Source organism: Malania oleifera, chromosome 1, assembly GCF_029873635.1.
Source record: "Malania oleifera isolate guangnan ecotype guangnan chromosome 1, ASM2987363v1, whole genome shotgun sequence".
In the NCBI taxonomy this organism is placed as follows: Eukaryota; Viridiplantae; Streptophyta; class Magnoliopsida; order Santalales; family Ximeniaceae; genus Malania; species Malania oleifera.
This window is the reverse complement of record NC_080417.1, coordinates 110,343,700-110,352,433: the sequence shown is the minus strand read 5'-3', so window position 1 is coordinate 110,352,433 and position 8,734 is coordinate 110,343,700. Positions and strand designations below refer to the sequence as shown.

Here is an 8,734-nt window from a genome sequence, read left to right as displayed (position 1 = left end):
CTAAGCCTGTATTTTAAATCATAGGCTTTAATTTCTGATGGAATTTTGTACACAACCATAGTTCTAAATCCTTGCTTCTGATCATAGATTTCTCTAGTTTTTTGTTTTTTGAGAACGTCATTTGACCTGTCCATGAATTTCGAGTAGAACTCTTGTAGAGTTATCATGAATAGTTGGCACCCTAAACTTCCACAACAGTTGTTTCATGCAGCAAATACAATAAATAAACAAAGAAATGAGCCTGTGATGTAAGGCATCTGTATTTGCAGGAAATCAAGACCAAACTCATTGAATTCGAATCGTATTTAGGTAGTTTATGCCATTGGCCTCAAGCCTTAAGTACTGTGCAGCCATCATGTGCCAATGCACTAACCTATAGAGGTTGCTTCATAATTGTGAGCTGTGACATCTTCCTTCAAATTTATGCATACTTTTTCCATAAAAATTTCAAACGAAATAGTGATACCCAAATAAGATTTCTATGCTTTTCTAATTTTCAAAACTCAATTGATCAGGTCTAATACGCAAGTCACTATGGTTCCAATAGTGGGAGTAGGTCGTTCCACTCCCTTCTTCACTGCCCCAGCCAAAGGGCAAACTTATAAAGTCTGCACCTAGCAATTAAAATGCTGTAAATGTAATCCAATCCTAAGTATCAAACTAATCAACTTGACCATATATGGCTTCCTCAAAATCCATTTCCCTAATGGTAGCAGCAGCAGCAGTAGCAGTGTATTGGACATCTTCGGTTTTTTCATCTGTTCTGTCATTGCAGGCAGTATCAGTTCAATTAGAAGGTGAGGCTCTGCTTAAGAGTGGATGGTGGAGTGAGTTCAAGAACAACAACAGCTCGCTGGATCATTGCCAATGGGCTGGAGTAACCTGTGACAGTGCCAGAAGGGTCACTAAAATTTCTCTGTCTTCTACTCGCATAGGGGGACATTTTAAAAAATTCAACTTCTCTTGCTTCCGAAACCTTGAGCATCTCCATCTTAGTGGTATTGGAATCAATGGGCGCATCCCAAACAAGATAGGTGCTCTATCAAAACTCACCTACCTCAACTTGTCCTGGAATGGTCTTACGGGTGAGCTACCTCCTTCAATGGCTAACCTCACACAACTAGTGGTGCTGGACCTTTGTTACAATTATCATATAATTGGCTCCATCCCCTCCTATATTGGATATTTGAAGAGTTTGGTTTTTTTGAATCTTGCTGGGAACTTCCTCACTGAAGCAGTTCCTTCAGATCTTGGTCTTCTAACCAATCTCACTCATCTTGTTTTGTATTCTAATCAACTTACTGGTCCCATCCCTCCAGAAATTGGTAATCTAAAGAGTCTACTTGTCCTGGACCTTTGTGTTAACAGGCTAATTGGTCCAATCCCTTCATCTCTGGGTCATCTAACCAATTTGATATTCCTATCTCTATCCTCAAATTTTGTACACGGTTCAGTCCCTCCAGAAATAGGAAACTTGAGAAACCTGAGTACTCTAGACTTGAGTCATAATATGCTCATTGGTCCAATTCCTTCCTCTATTGGTCATTTAACCAATTTGACATCTCTATCACTCCATCATAATCATATCAAAGGTTCAATTCCTTCAGAAATTGCTAATTTAGACAATCTTCAGAATCTGGATCTGCATTATAATGCCCTCATGGGTTCTTTTGCTCCCTTAACTCACTTAACCAATTTGACGTTTCTTCACCTCCATTCAAATCAAATCAGGAGTTCCATCCCGGCAGAAATAGTGAACTTGAAGAATTTAATTACTCTTAATGCGAGTAATAACAACCTCATTGGTCCTATTCCATCATCTCTAGGTCATTTAACCAATTTGAAGTCCCTAGACCTTTCTTTTAATGACATCAATGGTCCAATACCATCATCTTTGGGTCGTTTAACTCGTTTAACGTCTCTTTATCTTTCTTATAATGGTATCAATGACTCCATCCCTCCAGAAATAGGAAATATGGAGAATTTGGAAGCTCTGGACCTAAGTAGTAACAGGCTGACTGGTAGCATACCGCATGAGCTTACAAAATTATTTGGACTTAAGTTCCTTGATCTCTCTAAAAATAAGTTGAGTGGACCTATCCCGAATGATCTTTGGAAATGCTCCAACTTGACGTACTTCTGGTTATGTTGCAATGGTTTGAATGGAAGCATTCCTCCTCGAATTTTCAGCCTTAATAGTATTTCTTCCATTGACCTCAGTCGTAACTCCATTGTTGGAGAGATACCTTCTCAACTAGGCAAATTGACAAATTTGTCATTGAGACTGTCCTGGAATCATATCTCTGGTACCATTCCTCATTCTCTCGCGTTCCTACGCGCTTTAGATGTCTCAAACAATGATCTGGAGGGTCAAATACCAGAGGATCTTTTGTCCAGATTTTCACCTGCAGCATTTGAAGGCAACAGAGGCTTATGCAGTGAAAAGACAGGTTTACCTCCTTGCTCCACAAATGAAAAAAGAGTCACACGCTATATTCCTATTTTTGTTCCTGTTGCTATGTTCCTTGCTTTTATAATTCTCGGATACCTGTTATTCTCTCAATGTAAGGGTAGGAATACCCAACGGGAAGCAAGAGACTCAAAGAATGGAGATCTATTCTCGGTATGGAATTTTGATGGAAAGATTGCTTACACGGACATAATTGAAGCAACGGAGGATTTTGACATTAGATATTGCATTGGTACTGGAGGTTATGGCAGTGTTTATAAAGCAAAATTGCCTAGTGGGAAAGTAGTTGCTTTGAAGAAACTCCACCATTTTGAAGCTGAGGTGCCAACTTTTGACAGAAGTTTTAGGAATGAGGTTTGCATGTTGACAAAGATACGTCATCGGAACATTGTTCGGCTTCATGGATTTTGTTTGCATAGACAATGCATGTTTCTAATTTATGAGTACATGGAAAATGGGAGCTTATTTTGCACTCTTAGAGATGATGTTCAAGCTGTGGAACTAGATTGGAGAAAGAGGGTGGACATTATAAAAGGCATGGCACATGCTATATCTTACATGCATCATGATTGCACGCCACCAATTGTTCATCGAGATGTATCGAGCAACAACATTCTTTTGAACTCAAAACTTGAGGCCTTTGTCTCAGATTTTGGAACAGCTAAACTTCTAGATCCAGATTCATCCAATCAAACAGTAATTGCTGGCACTTATGGCTACATTGCTCCAGGTGAACTACTCCAGCTTTTCCTTTTCTCCTCCACTTGCTTTTCAGTTTTCTGCACTAGATTGGTATGGAAGGCTGATAAAGAACATATTTGCCTTAGAATTTGTCTTGATACTGCTGCTACACATTATTGAGCTATATATATTACTTAAGTTCATTGAAAAAGATGGGTTACTGTTTATGACCTAGTTTTAATTTATGAATTTTATATATGGAAAGATTGCCAAATTTTTATTTGGCAATAATTTTCTGTTTGATGAATGAAAGAAATCAAACTTTTATGTAGAAGAGGCCATCTCCATTAACTATTTTGAGGAGAAAATACCTCTGCCACCTTTAATTTAATGTCTTCTCTGGATTTTCGCAGAACTTGCCTACACCATGGTTGTGACAGAAAAATGTGATGTATATAGCTTTGGAGTGGTCGCACTTGAAATAATTATGGGAAAGCATCCTGGAGAACTCCTCTCCTCATTATTATCGTCATCTGCTCAGAATATTATGCTGAATGATGTCTTAGACCCACGCCCCTCGCCTCCAACAGATATACTTGTGGCATCTGAAATTGTTTCGGTTGGAATGCTAGCATTTGCTTGTTTGCATGCCAACCCGAGGTGTCGGCCAACAATGAAGCATATTTCTCAGGAATTTCTCTCTCACAGAATTCCACTGGCCAAACCATTCCATGAGATTTCTGTTTTGCAGCTTAGGGGGGATGAGATGCATTTGGCAAGTACTGAAAATGAAAATCAATCATAAATCTTGAATGTTTCAGGTAAATTTTCAATAGAGAGCAATATAATATGCTTCATTTTTTTTTGGTAAGAGAGGACTGTAGTTTCAATTTGGATATGGAGCATATTTTGCTTGGGTTTCTTGATCTAAAATTTCATTCGCAAATCACTAGTTAATGATATGTGTGGTAGAACTAAGTAAAATTAAATTGTTTGATGTGTTGATTTGTTAAAATCTGGATCTTGCAAGTGCCTGCTTAAGCTCAGCTGTAACTTCTTTCATGCTTCAGAGTAGAACATCATGTTTCACTGAGCTTGACTCAGCTTAGGATGTTTTATTGCATATATGGCTGTTTGAAGATTGTTGCCCATGCATTTGAATTTTCAGTGACACTTTCTGATTTGCTGTTGGATAGCTGAGATTAGGATCTGCAAAACAGAATCTAAAGAATCTGGCATGTCTATTTCCCACTCTCTCCATTCTGTCCAAATTGTCCGTTTCTTACATATGATTATATGATTTATTAACCATTTTTGAGTTGTTCAGAAACCATGCTTGTTCATAGATTGAAAGCTTTACAAACAGATACCAAGATTGAAAAGCTTCCCAAATTTGTATTAGTGGAATTATGAACTAGTTTTATACAATTTTCAACTGGGACTATGACTCTAGTTGAAGGAGAATAAATTCAGGTCCATATATGATAATGAATGGAAAAACTTGAATTCTCACTTGATGAATCACATGAGTTAGCCAAGTTTCCTAGTACATTGCCTTCATCAGTGTTTGGCAGATTCACCAATTTCAGAATCCGGCCAGCTCTTATGTACAATATATTCATTTCAATTAATTTGCACAAACTTGCTTTCCTTTTATAAGAAAGTTTGAAATTTTCACCCTTTTTTTTTTAATCTTTTTCCTGCACTAATAAGAATCGTGTGAACTTTATTAATTGAAGAGATAACACATTATAAATAACACCCATGATAGGGAATTCAATAATTTTTTTGAACACCGCACAATAAACTTGAGCAATAAGATTAGAATCCAGGACTTCTTGGTAACCAACTCTGGACCATATTAGATTGCCACTTTAACTAAAAGTTTGAGCGGTTAGGTTGTGGCTGACAATGGATATCTAGCCTTAATAAAAGGAGAGAGACTAATAGCATGAACAGACCAATAACATGAACTTCTAGTGCTCTTTCTCACTCTATCATTCTCTCCAGTGTCCATCGTTTAGATATAATTAAGCATAGCATCATCCTCCAATCCAATTTCCTTATTATGGGCAGCCTTTTTTCTTCCTATGCTTCATCATCTTCTTCTTCTTTTCAATGCCACTGATATTTTCAATCTCATCAATTAAACAAAAGTGAGGGCTCTCTTGATAGTGGGTGGTGGGGTAGTACTAGGAATTCCACCAGAAGCAACAACTCTGGAGCCCATCACTGCAAGTGAGTTGGTATAACTTGCAATGACGCTTCCTCACTCAAATTTCACTAATTTTTGTTGTGGTCTACATTGGTGGTATTCCCTTTGAATTTGATGGTTCCATCCCTCAATGGGGAAATTGAAGAACCTTAAGGTTCCATATCTCGGCTCTAATAGCCTCATTATTGGTCCAATCCCTTTGACTTTGGTTCAATCCTTAAGAAATAGGAAATTCAAAGAATTTGGAAACATTAGGCCTAGGTTATAAAAGCCTCATGAGTCCTATGATCATGCAGGTCATTTGATCTATTTAAAGACCTTATACCTTTCTTCAATACAAATTAGTGGTTCCATCTCTCTGAAAATTTGAAATTTAAAGTTCAAGTAACTTTACCTAGGCAATAACAACCTCATGGGCTATTGTAAAATTCAGGTATAGAACACACACACACACACACAGAGTGGAAGATCTTACAACAAGTGAACCACCAATTCTCAAACAACAACAATTTATGAATGAACAACAACAATCAATAACACAAGGATGAAAGCAAATGGCATTCAAAGTTCGCTACAATGTGAAACACCACAATACACAAGTTTTTACAATGATCTCTCTAAACAAATATACTCAGGAATACAATATATAAAAGCTACTCGGAGGTTTTCCTCCAAATGCCCAACCACCATAACGTCCAAATTCAAATTTAAAAACCTGCCTGAAACCCAAAACTGCTCGTTGACGAGAACAAGGGTTCGTCCACAAGACAAAGAAGACCACTCGTCAACTATTCTAACCACTCGGCTGACAAGCCTTTAAAACAACTCTCGATATCTCGGAATCTCTGAACATTTGGGCATTTTGGGATCTCCTCATCGATGAGGACAGGGCACTCGTCGACGAGTCCCTGCTGTGCAGCCCCTCCATGTTTTTCTTCCTTTCCTTGTTTATGAATCTTCAAAGTATAAGTGTAATAACCCAAAAAAAAAAAAAATGTAGAATAATAATAATGGTCATTTAGTTAGTATCAAGACGAAAGTGTTTCTCTGTTAGGATCCTTGATTCCATGTTTGATGCCCAAGAAAGACCTTGTCTAAGCGAGTGCTTAGAGACCATTGCAGCTCAGTCGCTCCCTGGAGGTCGGCCTGGTTAAAATGGAAATTCATAAAATAAAACAGGGTTAACACTGTTTGTATACATAAATAAGTACATAAAATAATATTTTGACTGATATAATTTGTAGAAATATATGATAAAATAATAATAACATAGGTATCCTATGTGGGACCCACAAGATCGTGTGGGGCCCACATGAGTCTCGAAGCTGTGTTAGTTTAATAAAACCGTGTGAGGACTATTGGAGTTACGTAAGACCCACTTAGGTCTCGAAGTTGTGTGGGGCCCACATGAGTTTTCGAAATTCGAATTTAATCATTTAAAAAAAATACTACAACATGGCTTAAAAAAAAAAAAATAATAATAATAATTTTAAAAAAATAAAATAAATAAATAATTAATTAATTAAGTAATTAATTTAAAAATTAATTAAATGGAAGTGGTGACAAACATTCCCACATAGCCTCCATCCCCATCCCATACTCAATCCATACTTAACCCATCCCTTATTCATTCTTTAATTTTAAAAAAATTATAATTTCATCCCTCTTCCCACACTTTTACAAATTCCATTTCTTACCCAAAATTTTCCTATAAATAGGAAGTTCTCAACTTTCATTTTTCAAAAAAAATTTCAAAGGAAGAGAAGGATTAGTGAGTGAAAGAATTAGTGGTAGAGAAAGAATTTTTGAGTAAGTTCTCACTCACCCACTCTTTCCGATCTCATTTCTGAGAGATAGTCATTGTATTCGTAGTGCAAGATAAAAGAAGAGGTAAGTAAATTTGATTATATTTTTTATTTAAAATTCATACCCGAGTTTATTTTATAAGTAAATTTCAATTATGTTAGTTCCACAAAATTTCCATGAGTTTATTTTTTACGCATATTTAATTATACCAGTTCTATCTTTAATATACTTGCATTTATTTTGGGTTAAAAAATGTTTTAATCCCCTCGAGTAAATTTTTAACATTTCTTTCTATTAAAAAAAATTATATATATATTTTTTTAACACAAAAATTGTGTGGCATGAGTTTATTTCTACGTTGTATGAAAATATGAGTAAAGATGAGATTTTCGCGAGATTATTTTAAATTGCATAAATTATAATAAGATGATCTTAAAACCCCTTACGGCAAAGGAAGTTCAAAATTACAGATGTTTGGTACCGCAGCTTAAAGTTTAAACGGATCAGAGTGCACCACACTGTTTACAAAGTGGTTATTTATGTTAGTGGATTTCTCTTGAGTGCACACCTGATTCCGGACCAGGACTTAATAAAGAAAATCTTACTTAATGTTTACGTACATTAATTTAGTTTGGTCAGCCAACCAATTAAGTTCAGTCTTCGGACCGCACAACCCAGTCATGGGGGTAAACATGACTTATGGCAAACAGGCCTAAGGGTGGTTTTTACAATATATGTTTATACATATTTAATTATGTGTACAAAGTTATTGATGATTTGAAGGAAAAGTATAAGTTTACATGAAAAAGATCATTCTTGTGCTTAAATGGCGATATAAAAAAAACGTATAAAGAAAAGTATATGTATGTTTATCATTAAATATTTTTATAGTTTTAAAGTTAAAAGTTTAATTTAACAGTTATAGTATATGATTATAAAATTTTACTATTGTAATTGATGACAAAAGTTTTATGCAGAAATTTTTAAATTTATATTTATTCTAGAAGCAGTTTTAAGGTTATAGTATTAAATATTGTTTTACGAAATTTTTAAAAAGCTCATTTTGGCCACACACTAATAATAATCTTATTTACTTACTGAGCGTCATCTCACTCAAATCATATTTTTATTTCAGATAATTCTGAAGGACATGTCGGAAATCAAGCTTAGCAAGCATGCAGGTGGGGATATAAAAATAAAGATTGATTAGAAATATTAGTATGATGCCAGATATTTATGCTTGTGTAATTTTTCTTCTTTCGAAATAAATGATTGTAATATGGATAATTAGCGCCCTAATTTAATAATAATTGAGTTTATTTACGTTCGCTATAAATCAATAGTAAAAAGTAAATATCCCAGACCTTTTAGGGTTGGGGCATTACATTTGGTATCAGAGCAATAGGTTATAGGTTATGTAGACTTTAAGAAATAATTTTACCAGAGCATAGGCATAACCATGATGTGGGTAAGAACGAGTAAATTAGGATGTTTTTCTTTTACCTATAATTTGATTAAATTTTAAAGATAAGGTTATGATTTTAAAATAACTCTAGTCCTTT

At 35.4% G+C, this 8,734-nt stretch overlaps 1 pseudogene; it reads left to right on the top strand.

The window, feature by feature from the left end:
- The first annotated feature begins 679 nt into the window (after window positions 1–679).
- On the top strand, window positions 680–8,512 carry LOC131148208 (probable leucine-rich repeat receptor-like protein kinase At1g35710; annotated as a pseudogene).
- Window positions 8,513–8,734: the final 222 nt, after the last annotated feature.